Source organism: Octopus sinensis, linkage group LG1 (genome assembly GCF_006345805.1).
Source record: "Octopus sinensis linkage group LG1, ASM634580v1, whole genome shotgun sequence".
NCBI classification, from domain to species: domain Eukaryota; kingdom Metazoa; phylum Mollusca; class Cephalopoda; order Octopoda; family Octopodidae; genus Octopus; species Octopus sinensis.
In genome coordinates, this window is record NC_042997.1 from 196948871 (window position 1) to 196972870 (window position 24000).

The window sequence follows — 24000 nt, forward strand, 5'->3', positions numbered from 1 at the left end:
TTACCCTTTTGTTTCATTGTAACATCGTTATATCTTATGGTTATCATTTCATACACTTTTCTTTCTTTTCCTTTATTCTCCTCTTAAAGCTTAGTCCTGAATTCATGCATGCCATATCAAAGAAGTATATATATAAAGTATCCTTTCTGATATACATCTCCTTTTTAGTAGAAATCTGTAGAACATAACTTACAGCTCTGTGTATTATGCTTCAAAATGGAGGCGCAATGGCCCAGTGTTTAGAGCAGCGGACTCGCAGTTGTAGGATCGCGGTTACGATTCCCAGACCGGGCGTGTCTTCTACTATAGTCTTGGGGCAACCAAAGCCTTGCGCGTCTGAGTTTATGTGCCACCAATATCGCTTGACAACCGATGCTGGTGTGTTTACGTCCCCGTCACTTAGCCGTTCGGCAAGAGAGATCGATACAATAAGTACTAAGCTTACAAAGAATAAGTCCTGGGGTCAATTTGCTCGACTAAAGGCAAGGCGGTGCTCCAGCAAATGACTGAAAAAAAAACACATGGCCCCTATATACGGTATATTTGTGCTCAGGAAGTTTTCTCTAAGGATTATCCATAACTGTCCAAATTACTGCTTAAACATCCACTATTGTCATCGCCTTGCATAAAATGAACAGACTTCTAAAGTACAGTTTTACTTATATTTGTCAACTGTCGGTAGAATATCAGCAAGATTCCTTTCGACGTAAGCTACCTTGCTTCTTCCTCTCTCCCCCTCTCTCTCTTTCTCTCTCTCCCGCCATACTTCTCTCTCTATCTTTCTCTCTCTCCCTTCCCACGCGCTCTCTCATTCCTCTTTATATGTACGCACGCACAACACACACACACATACACACAAAATTGAATATTAAACATTCGCATATTGTTGCATCGTGTAAGGAGCAACGAGTCTTCCGAGATAGAGCAAATCCTCTCTCAACACACGATTTCACATCAAGAATCATGCAAACGAAATCCAAAAGGAAAAGAAAAAACAATACAAGCACACACACAAATAGATTGGTAGAAAATATATAAATAGATAAATTTTTATAAATATTTAAACACAAATATACCTTACAAATATTTATATATATATATATATATATATATATATATATATATATATATACTTTTTGCAAAAACTGTCCGACGAACGGGAACGTGAAACTCAGAGTAACAGGTTTTGTTGAATTTTCTGCTGTTTTTAAATAAAGCATATTACTCTACCACTGGTATTTGAGTACTCTTTTTTCCACCTTGTTTCACATTTGTGTGTTTACTCCGGTATATATATATATGTGTGTGTATGTATGTGTGTGTGTGTGCTAGCTTACAATTCCTTTTCATAGAAAACTACGAACAAACTGCGTCAGCATATTTTTAACAATACTTCTCACATATCTGTTCAATTACGTCAGGAAAACCGCTGAGTATTACACAATCTCATTTTGCTTCTTTTAATCCCAATGGGATATACTTATGAAAGAATAAAACACAATAGTACGAATGTATAGTGCACTAACTGTACAAGTTACATGTATACAACAAATAAATTTGTGCCCATGTGCTATTTGCATGCTTCATGCAGATTTAATTTACTAAGGATCGACAATAAAGGCTGCTTGGTGCAAGATCAGTGTTATTTACATTGCTCAGTCAAAACATTGCAAAGAAGTGTAAGGTGCGTGGCTTCCAGTGAGGTGATAATTTTAGCGAGAAAGTGCTTTTTAGTGCGTCTATTTTCCTATAGATTTCCAGATTTCATGGTTCAGCAATAACAAAGAGTTTGGTGCGTTGTCTTCTCGGTGCCGTGTGGTCTCTGATCCACTTCTGAACAGGATTAGCAAACGTGGGTGTGGTGCTGAAGAAAGTTACATGATTAGCAAGGATAACAAACGGGTTTAGGCACAAATATTTGCAGGCATAGATCCCGTTTTATATCCTCGTTAATCACGACAGTTTTAAGAACCGGCATCAGGCCATCAGGATCGGAAGCAATGTCACACATGGTGTTTTCGGTGATGTCGGTGTCATGTGTTGTGTTATTGCATCTCCAGTGCTTACTAAGTAAAATATGGGTTCAATAGGTATACAAATTCACATATAGACATACACACAGCACGTTTTTACACATGCACTCACATATAAGCACATATAATAAAACTGTCCTGATCTTTGTTTATGTATATATATATATATTGAGCTGTCCGGAAAGTTGGTGCCGATTTTTAAAGGAAAGGAAAAGGTCAATAAATACTTGCTATTACATTTTTAATCAACCAAATATGAACCATTTTGTTGCACAATGCGTCGCCATCTTTCCTTTAACTTGAAAATACCCTCTTACCAGAATTGAAGTGCCTGGGAGGGTAAGTCGAAAGGTAAGCTACTATAAATCGGCACGAACTTTCCGGACAACCCAATATATATATATTTTAATTCCAAGAAAGTTAGAGGCTGTAAATCCAACCAACTAAGGGATAATATCTATCCAATATACTGCAGGTAGAATACCCAATTATTAATACACAAGTGTTCTTTTTTATTGCATTGCAATTACATTACCGAGGGTAATTAAAGGGATGAGGGTAGAGAGTTATTTTACCATTAATTTATACAGCAATAAGAAAATGGAGAGGATCAAGAAGTGGTATTCATCAACTTTTAGACATTATATTATGTCAATTTATTTATTTACTAAAAGGACAATTATAACAATATACACACATGTATAACATATGTTTTACTTATAGGATATGTAAAGATATATATGATATGTAAAGATATAAGTAATTATTAAAATATGCAACATACAATCTTTATATACTATATGTGTAAAGCATAATATGTTATACATGTATGTATATTGTTATAATTGCCCTTTTAGAAAATGAATATATTGACATAATATAATGTCTAAAAGTTGATGAATACCACCAATTGATCCCCTCCAATTTCTTCTTGCTCTCTCTCTATATATATGTAGTAGCTTTGCATCATAAAAATTAGGAGCTTCGAGAGATATGAAATAAATCATTGTTATCGACTCAAATTAGAAAAGGTTATGAATAATATCGTGAAGCATATTTCGTTCATAAAGTTTGTTGACCTTGAACTGTTTTCCACCCAAGATATCTTTACCTTAATATTCTACACGCTATTACTTACAACAGCATCTTCATCTACTACGAAGACCATCGCTGCAATTGATTCATATCAGTGTATATATATGTATATATATACATACATACATACATATTTTGTGTATATATATATGTATATATTTATATATACATGTGTATTTATATACATATATATGCATATATATACATATATATACATAAATATATACATATATACACACATATGCATATATATATGTGTGTGTGTATATATGTATATATATTTATGTATATATATATATATATATATATATATATATATATATATTATATATATATATATACATATATATATATATATACAAATATATATATATGTATATATATACAAATATATATATATATATATATATATATATATATATATACATAATATATTATATAATATATATATATATATATATATATATATATATATATATATTATATATATATATATGCATGCATGTATGACTGAATGCACAAACAAATAGACTTGTTTCAGTAAGTTTTACCGCATATAAAACTTCAAGCACAAATATGTCGAGCTCACCAGAATCAACATAAAAGTCACATTAAAATTTAAAAGCGAAATGACAACGTAGTTGAACTGGAAATCTCAGAAATATGCCACATAGCATTTACCTCTTTTAATTTCATCTTTAATATTCTGTTTTATATACATCCACTAACATACATTAGTACCGCATATATGTAATGTAAGTATATACGTTCCAACACTGTATATATATATATATATATATATATATATATATATATATATATATATATATATACACATATAGACACAATATAGTTATGCAGGCGTCCTGGCTCACTCGCATATACTTCCACATACGTGTATGTATGTATGTATATTTGTATATGAAGATCAAAACGGAGCCAACTATTAAAACATACACATATATATGTAATAGAGTGTGAGTAATCATTAATCTATATGCACGTTCAGATTTCGATTAACTAATCAGAAAAAGTGTGAAACTGAAAGTATTTCGATCTAGCAATTTAATGGTTAAATTAACTTCTCTAATATTCTTGCCTTGTTTTGCATTTCATGTCACACCAATAAAGAATGGTACATTAACAAAATTACAAAATTTTATTCAACTCCCAATTTTATCGGAACAGGATTTTTAATTTCTATACAAACGTGTTATTTATTTTCTCACATTGAAATACATGGAATTTATAGACTCTTGCATCGATCCCCAACGCATATAACAACTACATACATATTGTGTAATTAATAATGCATATATACTCCTGGTGTACGTACCAATATTAAGCAAATTTCTGATTGTTACAAACATATATCACTCCTTTTCTCGCGTCTTTCCTTTTTATATGTTCACATATCTACATATATACTTTTTTACACTTTTACTTGTTTCAGTCATTTGGCTGTGGCCATACTGGAGCACAGCCTTTAGTCGAGCAAATCGGCCCCAGCACTTATTCTTTGTAAGCCTAGTACTTATTCTATCGGTCCCTTTTGCCGAACCGCTTAGTTAGGGGGACGTAAACACACCACCATCAGTTGTAACGCGATGTTGGAGGGGGGGAGCAAACACAGACACACAAACATATACACACACATACATACATATATATATATATGTATATATAGAGTTGGGTACAGATATATATGTATATATATATATATATATATATATATATATATATATATATATACATATACGAAAGGCTTCTTTCAGTTTCCGTCTACCAAATTCACCCGAGTCTATAGTAGAAGACACTTGCCCTAGGTGCCACGCAGTGGGACTGGACCCAGAACCATGTGGTTGGTTATCTTTAAATATCTGTAAAGAACCATGTGGTTGGTTATCTGTAAATATCTGTAAATAACCATGTGGTTGAATATCTGTAAATATCTACATATACTCACACTCATACACTCACATACACACACAGATATATATATCAATTGCAATAGTAGCTGTGTGTGTGTGTGTGTGTATGTGCTTTCATGGGTGTTTGTGTTTGTGTGTGCATGTATGATGTCGTGAAGGTTAACGAACTCGCATTCACAAGACTAGTCAACTATTATTGAATCGGGCAATGATATTACAAGTAGAAGACTACCAGTGTATGTGAAAAATACTTGCATAATAACTCTCCCGATATTCAGCAAAATGTTTTTCAGGACACGAGTTCACATCAAGAACCTTGCAAACAAAATACCAATCCGAAAGACAGACACACACACTCTCTCTCATACACACACATACACACACGCAAACACAAACACACACAAGCGCGCATTATCAATGGCGAATGCTTCCTTCGAAATGACTTCTGAAAAGAATTTTGAATTTACATTGACTGTTGAATCGATTATTCAGTGCATATTTCTTTACTGAAGAATGCTATAGCGAGCATCTCTCTCTCTCTCTCTGTATATATATATATATATATATATATAATATATATATATATATATATATATATATATATTATATATATATATATATATTATATATATATATGCTTGTGCGTGTGTGTATATTTGTGCATATATATATTTATGTGCATATATGCACATATGTATATATGTATACACACAAACACACACACACATATATATATATAATATATATATATATATATATATATATATATATATATTATATATATATATATATATACATATATGTGTGTGTGTGTTGTAAGATGGAAAGAAATAGAGGGAAAGGGAGTTAATGAATGACAAGCAGTGTGTTATATCGATTGATGAGTTTACGAGAAGTTAGACTGAAATTTTTATTCACCAATATAGACAGACCTATTTAAACATCAACAGTAACATTATTATCCTTTGATACTATATCTATGTCGTTTACAATAAGCCTAGTACTCACACTCACTATTATTCATGTAACTGTTGAAATAACTACTATTGAAATATAAGCTGCATATCACAGAACAAATACACCGTATAGACTCCATTGCATCTCTAGAAGCTTTTTCATTTCTAAGCAAAATAATTTTCAAGAAATACAAGATTGACTGAAAGTTTCACTTTCATTTTAATTGTAAATTTGTACATGGGTGCAGGAGTTGGTATGTGATAAGTAGCTTGCTTGCAAACCACATGGTTCCGGGTTCAGTCCCACTGCGTGTCACCTTGGGCAAGTGTCTTCTACTATAGCCTCGGGCCGACCAAAGCCTTGTGAGTGGATTTGGTAGACGGAAACTGAAAGAAAACCGTCGTATGTATGTATGTATGTATATATATATATATATATATATATATATACAACTTATAAATGAGGGCAAACGAAGAAATTCCTAATGCCAAATATGCCGAAAATTGGACAATTAGGAATTTTTTCGTTTGCCCTTATCTATAATTTTTTTTTAATAAATTTAACCTTTAAAGGTATTTTTTAATAAGCTGGCCATTGATAAAACTTTTTCGAAAAAAGTTTTATCCTACATAAGATATATGTATGTATGTGTGTGTATGTTTATGTGTCTGTATTTGGAGCCCCAACATCGCTTGACAACCGATGCTGGTGAGTTTACGTCCCCGTCACTTCGCGGTTCGGCAAAAGAGACCGATAGAATAAGTACTAGGCTTACAAAGAATAAGTCCTGGGGTCGATTTTCTCAACTAAAGGGGATGCTCCAGCATGGCCGCAGTCAAATGACTGAAACAAGTAAATGAGTAAAAGAGTATACTCGGGCTACAATTTGGCTTGGTGCAAGACATAGATAATAATTTTGTATATATAGCAATTATTTTATTAAGATTTTTTCTAAAGATTTGGAGATTATTTTGTGTCAGTATCTTAGTAGATATATAAGTCTAATTCTATCGTAATGTGGCCTTAAGCATTACATGAAACGAATTGAAAAATCCTAGATGTAAGAGTAAGATCTACCTCATTTCAAACAAATAACCTTACAAAAGTAGGAAAAGGAATGATAATGTAGTCCCCGATCCTAGACACATCATAATGTTTAATAAAGATGTAGCATCAAATGGGTAGCCGTGATAGGTGTATTGGGCTTCGTATATTAGTAACCAGTGTCAGTTCCGTGGCATAGTTTACTCTCTAATTCAATACCACCACCACTACTACTACTACTACTACTACTACTACTACTACTACTACTACTACTACTACTACTACTACTACTAATAATAATAATAATAATAATAATAATAATAATGATAATTATAAAAATAATTTTGGCACAAGGATAGCAATTTCAGGGCTGGTAAGTCTATTATATTGATCGTAATGTTTAACTGGCAATTATTTTATTGACGTGAAAGGATGAAAGGTGAAGTCTACCGCGGCGGAATTTGAAAACAGAACATAAAAAACCCCCATACAAAATGAGGCAAAGCATTTTGTCCGGGGTGCTCAAAACGTATGCTAACTCGATGATAAAGAACTCAAGATTTGCATGGTGCACAGATCATAAGTGATCTGTCCCTTCAGGTTTACCGCCACAACCAACACTGCTGCTTCTGCTGCTGCTGCTGCTGCTACTACTACTACTACCACCATCACCACTGCTGCTGCTGCTACTACTGCTACTACTACTACTGATAATAATAATGATACTATTATGAATATTATCACTTTTAAAAATTAATGTTATATATATTTTTCCAGTGTTTAAGTAAAATGGAAAAATGTTCCCCATTTTTTTTTTCAAATTCTTTCCCCGGCATTACTCTATTTTGTTTGGCAGCAAACAGATAAGAACGCATCTCGTAAATAGAGATCGATTTTCTTCTTATGTCGAGAATAAAAGAAAATTTAAAATAACCATGTTCACACATTTCTAGAACTGTTTGATGATCAATCAATTTTAAATTCACCGATATATTCTAAAACATATTCTTAGTTACTTTTATCTTAGATTCACACGCATTCTACACAACTAATTCTATACCATTTTAAACTCAAAATCCATGTTACATTTATTATAAAACTATGCCCCTGCACATGCATCACTGCTTCTTTTTCCCACTTTAATGTGTTGAGAGCGAAATACGGTTTTGCTTAAAATAAATAGTTTTATAAATAAGAATATTGATTTCTAACATTGGTGCCAAAAAATTATTGATATCTATATTTGGTGCAAAACCATACATTTCACGGGAAGGTATAGTCGATTAAATTAGATCAGTAATTGAATGTATGCACACCAGAAAGATAACAAGAGCAAATTCTATGATGTGTACTAGATTTGGTGTATTTAACTCATCGTCGGAATATATCTTCGTTGTGTCTTTTATGTAAGTATTTCCATGGTCATTGCTCTCATCAACTGCTATGGTCCACACCTCTCACTCAAAACCTTTAAACATGTCACCCGATTCTCTTCCCGAGTTTATCACGTTTCTCTGTTGATGCATCTGTTATTCATTAGTCCTTTTACACCAAATATGTTCTTTCCACGAACTGGAGTTGTCTATCTCTGGAACTCACTACCATCGTCTTGTTTTCCTCTTTTGACCTTTAGGCTTACTTATTTCTTTACTTCCCACAAGGAGCTACACACAGAGGGGACAAACAAGGACAGACAAACGGATTAAGCTGATTAAATCGACCCCAGTGTATAACTGGTACTTATTTAATCGACCCCGAAAGGATGAAAGGCAAAGTCGACCTCGGCTGAATTTGAACTCAAAACGTAGCAGCAGACGAAATACTGCTAAACATTTCGCCCGGCCTGCTAACATTTCTGCCAGCTCGTCGCCTTAAGCTTTCTGTCAATCGTCATCTGTTAGATTTATAGCTTTTCCCCTTTTGTTAAGCCCCTTACTCTACAGTGGCCTCAACTCTTGTTTGGGACAAAATCGTTAAAAACATAACAGTAAAATGATTTGAACCCAAAACTTGTAGAATATTATAGCTAAAAAAAAAAATGAGTAAGGAATGTGGTCAATTTTAACCATTGCGCCTCATCAGCTTTGATGAAATATCTTAAATATTATTGTTATTATTATTGTTATTATCATAGTAGTAAGACCACGGTGTGGTAAATCAAGAGATCATCGGACAAAACTAGTTTCATTTTAGGGTCAAAACATATCACGTTCAGTTGTGTTTTCTAGAGTCCTGAAATAGTTAAAAGAAACAACAAATATTCACGTTTATTTGTTTATGTCATTCCCCAGCATTTTGACTACAGCCGTTCCAGTGTCGGAAAATACTTTGCAATGACTGTTCTGGCTCTTTGCATTTTCCGTCTCTATCACACTGAAGACTTCTTTGCTTTTCCCTCTTACAGTATCGAACAAATGTAATAGCAGTCATATAATGGTGTCAATGTAATAAACAAACTGCACCCCCGCCACAATATCCAAGATATATGCTTTGTATTAGAAACAAATTAGAGCGGTGGATTGGCAAAATTGTAACAGCTTTAGAACATTCGTTCCGATTCGTACATCCTGAGTTCAAATAGCACTAACATCTTTCATCCTTGAGGGGTCCATGCAATTATAACCTACCAAGTACTACGTTCTATGAATCCGGTAAACAACCCCTCAAATCCCGCCGGCGTGGACTTTGCTTTCATTCTTTCGCATTCGTTAAAATAAGTACTAGCTGAGCGCTGGGGTCGATGTAATCGACTTACCTCATCGCTCGAAATTATTTAAAATAAATTTAAAACTTTCTTCATTACTTAGAAAGAGTTTAGAGTTGTTCGAAAAGTTTTGTAGAACGGCGTTGATAGACCTGGCTACCTTTAGTACTCTACAAAATTTACGATATAGTCACTGACATGTTAAATGAATACAAGATCTTATCAACTCGACGACTGATGCATCTATACTAAAACCTTCAGAAACTGGTCTAATAACCTATTTCTAAAATAAAGCAGATAAATCAGCATGGGTTCATCTCGTTAATTATTCTTGTCATGAGAGCTTAATCGAGATAGATTCCGCTTGATTGCGTTAGCTTCCTTCATTTGTAATGGATACGTGATAGTTTCCTTTCTCCACAGCAGATATTACGCTTGTTTTCTTTTGGGGGAATTATTCAAAAGACAATCTTGATTCGAAATATTATTACCACATGAATGCCATATACCATCGTAGCTTCCCACTTATTTAAGAATGTCAGTATGATCATGTTAAAGCATTCATTTGTTGAATTTCCACCCCTCGCCAGATAAGAATAGAATGCATCAGCACAAATTGAAAGCAAGTGATAATTATCAGATTTTTCAGAACATATAGAAAGGCTAAAATCCATAATTATTATGAACTCATGGGAAAATAGAGTAAATGAACATTAATTAAACGTGACTCGGAATATACAGAATTTATTTGTAAGCCTAGAGATACCAATGTAACTATAATAGTTGTTGTTGTCAGAGAAATATAAAAATGGAGAAGGAAAAACTTAGCGCAGTAGCTGCTATCGCCATCGTCATTGTGGAAACAACTTCTGGCTCCAGTGAATGGCGTGGGCGGCTCCGGAAATACACTTAGTGTTTAATTTATAAATTGTTACTAACAAGCATAAAGTCTCAAGTTAATGACAACTCAGATTTTATCTCTTCAAATTACTCACAGTATAAATCAACAGAGAAATGATTCGGTAGATTTAGGTCGAAAATGTCGGTATAAAGTTATTTCTGATATAGATGCAAATCTTAAAATAATTCATTTTTAGAACAGTAGATCTCGAAGCATACATAAAGCTATAAATTATAGCATATAAATGCGGGATTGAAAATCCCTTTTTGAATAGAAAAAGAAAGGTAGAAATCTGCTCAACTAGTGCTGAAATATGGGGGACAGCATTATTCGATTACATCGACGCTACTACTTGATTGGTACAATATTATATCGACTTCAAAAGGAGGAAACATAAAGTTAACCAAGCGGATTTTTAAACTTAGAAAGTTCAGAACCGGGAAACATGTCACCTAGAAATCTCTCCAACTCGCTAAAGATTCTGTTAATTTGCCACCTTTAAACGTAGTTATAAATCTCAACCGGGGTCCATATAAGATTTTCTTGTTAAAATTTATGTGCAAGAAATTGCTTATTCTTGTACAGTACACAAAGTATTTAAATTTTTTTTAATACAGTTTCTAATAATATTTATTAATAAAAATGCAAGAAGTTTATATATATATTTACTAACAAGGTGAGCAAAAGTGTACGTACGCCGCTATATGTATACATAAAAAGAACAGTGGAACAAAAACGCAATAGAGGACAATATGACATCCGGACAGATAGACGATACAAAGGTGGACAGGAAAAACAACAAATGCAGGGACAGCAAAAAAAAAAAAGGATGGGTCATTCGTAGCCTTCTTTCGCCAGTCAAGTTTCCAGGTTTTCCTTACAGTTTCGGCCAGTTACACTTGAGACTGTTCAAATCTATTGGCCTACCAAAACGTCTACGAATGGCTGTGGAGGTCCAGTTGCGTAAAATAAGAATCAAAGAGATCCACGAGCAGAAAATGGTCGAGAATCACTGGTATGAATAAAACGCTGAAATTGCTTGAAAGCTGCAATGTTTAATTCCATCTGTTACAAGATGGAACTGTTACAAGATCATTATCTTTAAAGCTGTGTTATTTATACTAGGTGTGTGATCGCTGTAGAGTTTTTATTGTAGCCTGAAGTTGATAACAATGAAACACTCAGGAAACAGTGAAGTGAAGGAGAAATATTAGGAACAACAAACACCAGAAATACTTCATATATTTTGTAAACATAACAAGCGTTCGGCATTTTGGAAGCTGGGATTGAGAAAACAGAAAATATATTTCTTGCAGTCAACTTGTTTTGATACATCCCACCACACTCTATACATACATACACACATAGATAAATAACCACATACATGCATACACACACACACACCTATGTGGGTGTATATATACCTTCACGTACAGTGACGTGCTTCCTTTCCTACCAACGCAGAAATAGGAATTAATATTATAAAGGTGTGCTGATATTATAAATACTAAGTTAAAGCTATTAGAGCTGATGAAATAAATACAGTATACACACCGACATATCTATCTATCTATACTTTTATCTACATAACTACCTACCTCTCTCTCTGTATATATCTATATCTATCTATCTATCTATCTATCTATCTATCTATCTATCTATCATCTATCTATCTATCTATATATATATATATATATATATATTATATATATCTATATATATCTATATATATATCTATATATATATATCTATATATATATATCTATATATATATATTATATATATATATATTATATATATATATCTATATATATATGTCTATATATATATGTCTATATATATATATATATCCTTATATATATCTATATATATATAGATATATATATATATATATCTATATATATATATATATATATATATATATATATATATCTATTATATATATATATATATATATGTCTATTTGATTATCTATCATTTTGTCTATCTATCTATCTATCTATCTATCTATCTATCTATCTATCTATCTATCTATCTATCTATCTATCTATCTATCTATCCATCTATCTATCTATGTGTCTGTGTTTGTGAGAGTTTCTCTGTGTATTTTCAAAGCAACAAACGAACTAGAACAAAACATATCCAGTGAATATATTTTCAAATAATTATCTAAATGATAGACAGCATCGGGGAATAACGGCTACTTCATGGACAACCTTTGTTTATTCAGACATTTTATTGGTTTATAGTATTTGCAAATATTATCTTGATACACTTTCATAACATTCCCCATTGATGATCATATAATTATTCAGTGCGAGTGTAAATATATATATATATATATATATATATATATATATATGCATATCATATATGTATATGTATGTAAATATATGCACATAGAAATATATATATACATACATAAATACATATAAATATATATATATATATATATATATATATATATATACATATATATATGTATATATACATATACACATACATACCTAAATACATACATATATATACATATATACACATAAATACATATATATATGTACATATATAAATACGTATGTATATATATGTACATATATAAATACATATATATATATATATGTACATATATAAATACGTATATATATATATACATACGTAAATAAGTACATATATATACATACGTAAATAAGTACATATATACATACACACGTAAATAAGTACATATATACATACATACATAAATAAGTACATATATATATACATACATAAATAAGTACATATATATACATACAGACATAAATACGTGCATAAATATATATATATGCATACATAAATACGTACATATATATATATGATTTAGTCTACGTGTGTATACATAATATATCGAGACTTATTTATTCTTTTCGAAATCTCACCGTGGTCAACATAGGCTGCCTTTTCATAGACTATTTGTACCCAGAATTAAGATGTTTCATTAAAGTCCTATAGTTAATCAATTCAGCGTGCGATCGATTATTGTTACAATCGTCTTTAATATCATCGAACTTACAATATCCTTTCAAGGACGGTTCATAAACTTAGATGAGGAACACTTTGTGATGGCCAAGACAGTCTTACAGGCAGAGGTATTGCTGTTGTTATTTAGGTCCAGGTTTGGGGAACTGATAATGCTCTGGACACAATCTTTGCAATATTTGACTCTGATGTGGAGGCGCGAGACTTCGTGGCTAGGTTGCTGGTGTCTTGATTGTGGTTTCGATTCGTGGACGGGGCGACGCGTTGTGTTCTTAAGCAAAATATTTTATTCCGCTTCGCTCTTGTTCACTCAGCTGGCAAACTTGAGTAGTCCTTCGATAACCAGGGGAAATATATATGCTCCACGGAAACGAGGAAGCCGGCTCAGTGAGCCTATGTGGCTCGGGAAGGATTTTTATCAGGCGGAAAGGTGGTAAAATCATTAGCACACCGAGGAAAATACCTAGAAGCATTTAGTGCGTCTTTGTGCTCTGAGTTCAAATTCCGCCGAGGTCGACTTTACCTCTCATCATTTCACAATAGGTAAAATAATTAAGCAGTTCAACACTACCATCAATCTAATCGACTTCCCACCTACCCCAAAACTGCTCACCTTGTGCCAAAATTTAACTCTGGCCTTTCAGGTTCCGAGATCAAATTTTGCTTATGTCAACTATGCATTTTATCCATCTGGGCCCCAACAAACAAAGTACCAATCAAATACTGAGAGAAATTCATTCAACCGTTCAATAAAACTTTCTAAATTTCTGAACTTGTACCTTTATTAGAAGCAGCTAATTAACCCTAAATTGATTTCTAGCGGAGGAAAACTATGATCAATTTTTTGCAGCGGTCTTAACTTTTATTTAGATAGTATCACGTTAGATTTTTTTCTCTTCTTGTTTCTCTCCTTGTTTGTTTCTTTGTTCCTTTCTGGGGAAGAGCGTAGGCTCGAAATGTAAAAGACTTTTTCAATTCCCGAGCGTTATACTAATACATCTGTTTGTTTTCTACACCAGCTGTCTTCGTCTTTTGTCTTTTTTCGTGAATTCTTCCCCTAGATATTATCTACCATGTTTAATGCCATTAAAAAGGCACAGATACATTTCAGGTATATCCATGTAAGAAAACGTTTTTAATGCATTAAATCTTAAGGAAGATTCAACGTTACCTACAGGACACGGGGTGGGATTTTTGAAACATTATTTGGGCAAAAAGTTTGTCTTATATGATAACAAATATGGTAATTTATTGGTTCACTAAAATTTAAATTGTCAAACGATGTTTAAATAAATATAGGTGCATAATAATCCTTTGTATTATAGGTTCAAGGCCTGAAATGTTGGGGCAGGGCACTAGTTAAAATATATCGACAGTAGTAGGCACTTATTTCAACTGGTAAGTATTTCAACGACTTCGAAAATATGAAAGACAAAGTCGAACCTGGCGGAATTTGAACTCACGATGTAGATATGGAGGAATTGTTGCTAAGCATGTTTCCATGCCCCTTAAACATTATACAAGCTCCTTACATTAATGTGAAGTGTATAATAATGATGTGGGCGTCAAATTTACTCTGAAGAATTTTTTTATCGTTTAGTGAGAAAAGGAAACACACACCTTATAAATTTTGATAGAAAAGCGGGGTAAAAACCACAACTGTAGCAGGTTGGGCCCTTGTAGTGTCATTCAAAGATCAGATATTAAATTAAAACCTACAGATCGATATGGATAAAATCTATCATGATCAAGGGGGTGAGTTATGCCGCTAGCATCCACTTTAAATTCCAGTGTAGCACAAACTATTGATCGTGATGTTGATGTAGATTAACACAGATAGATGGAGATTAATGAACAACAAAGAAAACAGAAAAGAAAAAAAAATTAAATAAATACCTTGCCTGATGTTCAAATTCAGGACTAATATATTTATACAACATAAAAGTGTGCGGAGGAAACGAAAATCATCCGATTGATTTAAAATAAATTTACAGAGTCGGTAGTTTTTATTTAATTAACGGAACCTTTACATCTTGGTAAATAGTTAAGTCAGCAATGTATAAATGGTACATTAGAAAATGATGATTCATCGAAAATGTACATAATATATATGGATATGTATATGTATGTATGTATGTATATATATATATATATATATATACACGCACTATAAACATGTGTATGTGTGTATATATGTATAAATGTATATATACGTATGTATGTATGTATTTATGTATGTGTATGTTCTTTTCTGAATATCTTTCGTTTTCACTGTTCAAACATAGTATTTTGTTGCTAAACTCCAGAGATGACAGCAAAACAGACATCCACGATATCCATGCCGTAAAACTTTCAACTTTTCATCATAGCACTTTATCTCAGGGTAAATATTGAAATTGAGAAAACCTACTCTTTATTGCAATACATTATATACATGTACGTTCATGATATAATTACATACATACATACATACCACACACACATTTACATACACACACACAAACACATATATATGCACACATATATGTATATATTATATATGTGCGCATGTATGTTGGCACGCATAAATACGTGTAAATTTGTGAGTGTATGTACGTGATATCAAACACGTAAACTTGAGATTGTGGAATATATGTCAGGCACGGTGATTATATACGTATGACATCATGGTTTTGTGCATGATATCATATCTATATGGATGCGTATCACCATATATATATATATATATATATTATATATAATATATATATATATGTGTGTGTTGTGTGTGTGTGTGTGTGTGTGTGTGTGTGTGTCAGCGTGCAGGTAACGCAAATGTGTGTATTTATATACGTATTCATGTAATACACGCAGTTACATATACGCACACACGCATGTAAATGTGTATGGATGTGTATGTGTGCATGCGTGTGCCTGTGTGTTTGTGTGCCTAGTAACTGCTACATTTCTGTGATTGTATGCCTTGTCTTTCTCTTTTGTTAAAATCGTGTGACGGGTTTTGAAATATATCATTAAATTCATTAAAATTTGTTAACAATGAAACCGATGTTGCTCTCTGCAAAATATATATATGTGAATATTTGTACAAGGGATTTGCGCACAGAAATCTCTCGCTGTCCTGAGGCAGCTATACGGTCTCATCACAGAGACCACGCATATATATGTATATATATGTGAATATGTAGGACTTGCAAACATCATATGTAAAAGCTCACAAGTAATCTGATAACAACTACACCCAATCGATGCAGGATCTATATGAAACACCCAATATTTAAGCAATTTACCGGATATAAGTTGTGATGCTCATGAATTTCCTATACTATGTTCTAGAAAACGAAAATACAGAACGATGCTTTTTACTGTCGAAGTGGGCAGCACGAGTATGCTGCATGTTTTAAGACAGTGAAAAATTGTGTGCGTACACGCGCACGCACGCACACGCACACACACACACATACATTTACTTTGATAGTAACTGTCCCTATGAAACTCCTTGCATTTTATGCGAACATTTGAGCGTTGAAACATGCTTGCTCGATTTCTACTTCGTAATTTTAAACTCTTTAAAAAAACCCTTGTTTTACATATATATATATATTTGTACCATTGATGAGCAAACATTTCTTGAGATTAGTTTGGTATGTATGAGAATAAATCTATTTACAACCAACAACACACTTTTCGAATTCAGGTGCATTTTCAAACCCAAAAACAAATTCTACATTTTTTCCTGCGTTTATATATATATATATATATATATATATATATCGGTTTGGTCGCGTTAACAAAGGGATGTGGATTCGACTCACACGCGGGTAGGAAAGCTTTCTTTTTTCTGTCGAGTGCTTATATGCCCCTTTATTAGACTATTTTCCTTAGTCATTGCATGGTGAATGCTATAAGCTTTAAGCTTGTATAAAAATACTATATATATGTCTGAATAGTGGATATTATAACTTGAGATCTATAAGAGTTAATTAGTAAATATATAGTAGCTGATAGCTTTAATTAATAGGTTTGTCGGTAAAACGTATCTTATTCCATGTAGATAGATATTTCTTTTTATCGATCATGTTCTCTTTCTGTCCTGATTAAATTAATATGTTTATCATGTTAATATCAGACCTGTTTTTCCCCCAACTTTTTAAAGTGAAGTTTTAAAATTCAAGTTGGCATTCATACACGAAAGGACATAGGCATTGTGATTGATGAAACTGTACGTGGCCATATATATAGAGTAAGTTAAATTGTTATCTTTAAAGCTAATGCAAATGGCGGAAATACAAGATAGGTAAATGGGCATTTCATTAATATCATGACGTACGCGAATACATTATAAGTTTAAACATATTCAAAGAAACTAGTGCAGGACGAAGATTTCAACTCACATTACAGATCGAGCACACACTGTAACTAATGATTGATTTGGTGCTTTAAAAATTGATATTTACCTGTCAACTATATTTAATAGCTAAATATACATATTGATACTTCCAGTGTATCGGTTTTTTTATTATGTGAAGTAATAAAATCAACAACAGTTATGTGTTGAATAAATAGACTTAAAGTACTCTAATGCATATATATATATATATATATATATATATAATATATATATATATATATATAAGTTTGACTCACCTTCACATGACTAATACAAGCCTAACACTCAGTAAACTCCCAATCTGTTCCATAGATCTGAGGAGATGGACGTTGCCTGTGCCTTTCATATGGAGCTGAGTAAAAAGGTGGTGCTAAAAAATGTAACACCTACCAAATGTTCAAATGTGTCTAATACTATTTCCTTTCGTTTATTCAATGATTTATATATATATATATATATATATATATATGTAACATACTTCAGTGCTATCAATAAAGTTCTTAATCATTGTATCCAACGCACATTGCTCCATATCAAATTAAATGGAAATTCTGATAAGGTGACTCTACAACTCCGTTAGAAACCAATATATATATATATATATATATTGGTGTGAATGTATATATGTAGAGATATATATTTACATGTACATATGTGTATATATATATATATATGCTTTCAAAAATTCTAGTAAACTGGTTTAAATTAATATTAATTAATAATATGAATTTCTATCCGCATTATTTAACTTTAAAGAGAGAGAGAGAGAGAGAGAGAGAGAGAGAGAGGAAGAGAGAGCAACTAAACCTTTTTCTATTTTCTCTCCCTGTTTATTTCTGTGTTCGTTTCTGTGGAAGAGCGTAGGCTCGAAACATAAAAGAATTACTCACTTCCCGAGCGTTAAACTAATACATCTGTTTGTTGTTTACACACCCGTTTTCTTTATTTTTTTGTAAATGGTCACTATATACATACATATATATATATATATATATATATATATATAATATATATATATATATACACTCATGTACGTACATACATGCATACATACGTACAAACATTCATGCACGTTTATTTATAATATAATTAACATGACAGAAAAATTATGGAGATTCAAATAACGAATAACTGAGAAATCTCTGTTCAGACAGTACTTAGAGCAAGATTCATTTATAACAATCCATGTACGAGACAATGCAGAAACAATAATTTATGAATAGCTAAAACTAACTTGTTAAAATTTAGTCGAAAAAATTGATAAAGAATAGGATTTAGTTTGACTTAACATTATTATTGATTTAAGATATGAGAGCAAACCGGAAATTGTTTACCCCACAATGTAACATACCGGAAATAATATGTGCAGCAGCGAAAATGCGAACCTAGCCATTTTGGTTATCTACTTAATTTGCAGTTCAGCTCAGAGGAATTTTTGAATGAATATTTTGAAATGATCTTAGTTTCATTTCCTTTCATATCTTTAACTATATAAAACAAGGCAAGTCGATCTTTATATCTTTGCATTGTCGTATTGCAGCTGTAGCAACTGCAGCGTCAAAATGGTTATTGATAATAAAATACTGTACAAATTATAATAAAGGAAACAAAATGGTGGCTTCCTTTAAACTCTAGCAAATAAAAAAAAAAATCAAAATTGAAGCGGAAAGAGTCGCAATGATAACAACATATAATTGATTTTTATTTCACTCAGTGAATGTTTCTTAGCTTTTATTTTTTTTTTATTATCTTACTTGAGGTAATTCCTGTTCACTATTCATAGTGAAGTTTTATCATTTAGTTCATTTTCACATCGCCAAACAACGTAATACAAATTATTTAAAGGAAAATTATTATTGATGCGGTATTAATATAAGAGGAATGTTTTCAATTTAAGCGAAAGTGAATAGGTTGAATGTGACGATAAATGCCCGTAAATTCACAATTCTGAAATACAGTTTTCAATGTTTTAAATAAACATTCATATAGAACAAGCATTAACGAATTCAATATCAATTAAAACCTAGATAGCTTCATTTTATTTGTAACGAATATGATTAATACTTCCCAGAGAAGCTAAAGGTTTCTGCATGTGGATCACTTGATCCGTTACCATGAAGGGATATTTTAGGTGGGTTAGATCTCGACATTTCTTAGCTGAAGAAGACGTAATGCTAGAAGTAGGTCGACGAGGTCCTTGTTAAGGGATGGCATGCGGTCTTGTTTCTTCCTGAAGTCGGCTACCGCGGATTTCCAGCAAGGTTGGTGCACCATTTCCTGCAGAAGGTTGGCCTCAAACACAAACGACTGAAGAAAGTCACCAAATAGACTTGCGTGGGTGAGAAAGGATTGTAAGAGGAACCCTTCCACCGAAATTTGGACTCAGCACGTAAAGACAGACGAAATACCGCTAAGAAGTTTGCCCGGCATTCAAGCGTCTCTGCCAGCTCACCACGTGGGCAGAATTTGAAGCCAGAACGTAAAGACCGATGAAACGCCGCTAAGCATTTCCCTCCAGGTTCTAATGCGTGTGCCCTTGTGCTGCCTTTACACCGATGAAAGAAATTGCTTTCTAGTTTTGGCACAGGGCCAGTAGGTTTGGGGGGAAGGGTCTAAACCGATTAAATCGACCCCTAATGCTCAACTGGTATTAATTTTATCAACCCCGAAAGGATGCAAGGCAAAGTGGACCTCGGCTAAGCATTTTCCCGGCGTCCAAACTATTTTGCTACTTCTCCATCTTACTGAAACAAAATTTGATAGATGTCAGTCTTAAAATTCCCACATTCAGTATTTATTCATTTCTTAAAAATTTCATTTCATCTAGTTTCAGCGCACGAGCAGTGGCCATGCTGGGGCACCGCCATTTAAGATAGGAAGACGTTTACAGCACCTAGGTTTCCCAAGCGGTCACGCATCTAAGTACTACGTAGGCTCCACTTTGCTTAACTTCGGTGATCGGACAAGAACCGGTGTTTTCAAAGTGATATGGCCGTAAACATATTTACATGTATTTACCAAAAACTCTGCCGATAAATCGGTATGTTGCTCTCAGTAGCTGAACGATTTACTAAACAGAATCGAACACATATCATGATCCAGGAATCTATATCCTTACCATTTAGTATATGCAACGCACACATTAATTAGAAGTCAGTAGAGCAATTCATAGTTAAACGTTGATGACACATTACTGATGCATTACACATAATAGTAAAGGCGATACGTTGTAATGAGCGATAGGAAATCTGTTATTTGGTATTAAATTTACGTGTAATTATAGTTGTTAAACGTTTCATCAAACAGACATCAAATATAGGAAGTCACTTGTTAATCACCTTTCATATTTTTGCTGCCTCTTTAAAGTCAAGCCTTCAAATCTGCGTCCTCTCGGATAATGAATTAATCTTAACTTAGCGTCATCAAGTCGAAATAATGGCGATCATAATTCTTAATTTCAGAAGCTCTGAACCAAATATATGCGAAGAAGGGAATTTGTATATATTTACTAGTTTTTGACTCACAATAAAGAGAGGCACGAACTTATTTTTTTTTATATTTCTTATATCCTTTTTCTTTTCATCTTTTAAATGTTTCAGTCTTTTATTTGTTTCGAGTGCGGCTATAATGGGGCAACGCATTGAAGAATTTTAGTTGAACGAATTGACCCCAGTTCTTATTACTATTATTCATTTGGAAAGCCTGGTATTTATTCTATCGGTCACTTTTGCCAAACCGCTAAGATACGGGGGACGTAAGCACACCAGTACCAGTTGTCAAACGGCGGTCGACAAACAGACAAAAAGACAGGTACGCACAAACACGTACACACAGATATAAATATGTATATATACATGTGCGTGTGCAGGTATGTGTGTGTGCGTGTGTACGGCGGTATTCTTCCAGTTTCCGTCCACCAAATCCGCTCACAAGCTTTTGGTCTGCCCGAGGCTATGATAGAAGACGCTTCTTTAGGGTGCTACGCAATTGCACTGACCTCGGAACCATGCGGTTTGGAAGCGAACCTCTTGCCACAAAGCCACGCCGTGTGTATAAAGTATGATTTTACTTGTTTCGCCACCATCGAATGACAGTTTCTATTACAACGAGGCATATTCTATTCCTAACACAACAAAAATGTTTCATATTCTGAGTAGGAAGTGACTTGATACAATTGACTATTTCTTGTGCTTATCTATTCGGTAAGAAAAAAGATGGGAAAATAAGGCGGCGAGCTGGCAGAAACGTTAGCGCGCCGGGCGAAATGCATAGCGGTATTTCGTCTTCCGTTACGTACTGAGTTCAAATTCCGCCGAGGTCGTCTTTGCCTTTCATCTTTTCGAGGTCGATAAATTAAGTACTTGCTACGCACTGGGGTCGATGTAATCGACTTAATCCCTTTGTCTGTCCTTGTTTGTCCCCTCTATGTTTAGCCCCTTATGGGCAGTAAAGAAATAAGCATAAAGATGGGCAAATACATTGAAAAGCAAGTTTGAAATATGATTTAAAGTAGGAAATAATAACTAAATACTTTAATACATTTAACTGTTGATCTAACTTTTTCTGCTACACCCCCAATAACATGTTTAATATCAGCTCCTTGTACTTGAGTCACTTAACGGAAGCACCGCAGTTGCAAGCTTTCAGGACAGGTTTCCGGTTTGAGAATAAGATCATCATTACGATCAGTCTCCGAGACCCTTTAATAAGATATGAATAATAATTCCGTTACCGCTAAGGAATTAAATTACTGCCCAAATTACGTTAGTTATATTACTGCGCTTAATTACTCCTTAGCTGAAGGTTTCATTATAAAAGCCCCAATTTGAAGAGCAGATCGACAAGTTACAACAGACACAACCTTTGAACGCTTTAATATGCAAATAGAGGCAAAAAAATAACCGCAGTCACTATATATTAGAGGACAGATTGATTAAAGGGCTTATCGAATATGGGGACAGGGAGACATATTGATGAGTGGAATTATTGATTAAAGAAAATATTGATTAGAGGTTGCATTGATTATGTAGCCTATAAATCAGGGCAGATATTGATTGATTCAGGAATAATAATGCGCCGGTTTTGTGAGAAAGGATTGGAATTCGACTCAACTATTCATTAGGAAGCATAAATAGGGTGACAAACATACGCTCATATACATAATAATATACATGGTCTCAAAAATTTGTCCTACGAAGAAAGGCTGAGGACGCTCGACCTTTATTCTCTTGAAAAACGCCGCCGCCGTGGTGATCTCATTCTCGCCCACAACATCATAAGCGGAAAGTGTAACCTCTCGAAAGAGCTGTTCTTCACTCCTGCTCCAGAGCGTCGGCTGCGGGGTCATTCCGAAAAGCTCTACCTGCGACGATTTCATCTCAATCGAAGGAGAGGAGCTTTCTCCGTCCGGGTTGCGGATCCGTGGAACAAGCTGCCAGACGAGATGGTGAAGATGCCGACGACCGCTTTGTTCAAAGCCTCCCTTGACCTCAAGTGGCCTGAACTCTTTACATGAACACCACCCTGTACTTAACTCCATGTCCCCCTACATGGCCTTGCTATTTGCTTTTGAGCCAAATTAACTAACTAACTAACTAACTAACATGTGTGTATGTATGCAAGTGTGTGTAAATATATACCAAAGAAGGAAATGTAATACAAAAATAAAAAAAAAACGTCTTTCATTTATCCTCATTTTGTCCATGTCATGACCTTTCGAAAATGCATTAATCAAGTATATACGAGAAGCCATCTTCGATGGTGTCTTGTAGTTGATCGATCATCTTTCATATTAAGTCTTTAAAACCATAAGCTGACACTAAAAACGAAAGTTTTCGAGTTTCTAATTCACGAAATCTCCACTCTGCTCAGTGAGCTTGAAACTTGGAAAACACGTCAACACAGAAAATGTCGAATTAAATCAGGGCAACCTT

The 24000-nt window shown here is 33.4% G+C and overlaps 1 long non-coding RNA gene and 1 other non-coding gene across 2 annotated transcripts in view; both read right to left on the reverse strand.

Annotated features, from left to right (window-relative positions):
- LOC118766496 overlaps positions 1 to 24000 on the reverse strand; it is a 293006-nt gene that overhangs the window by 82511 nt on the left and 186495 nt on the right. The gene's annotated exons all lie outside the window — the stretch shown is intronic.
- On the reverse strand, positions 20949 to 21067 carry LOC115220255. The gene has a single exon (XR_003882492.1). It is a non-coding gene; the product is annotated as a 5S ribosomal RNA (ribosomal RNA).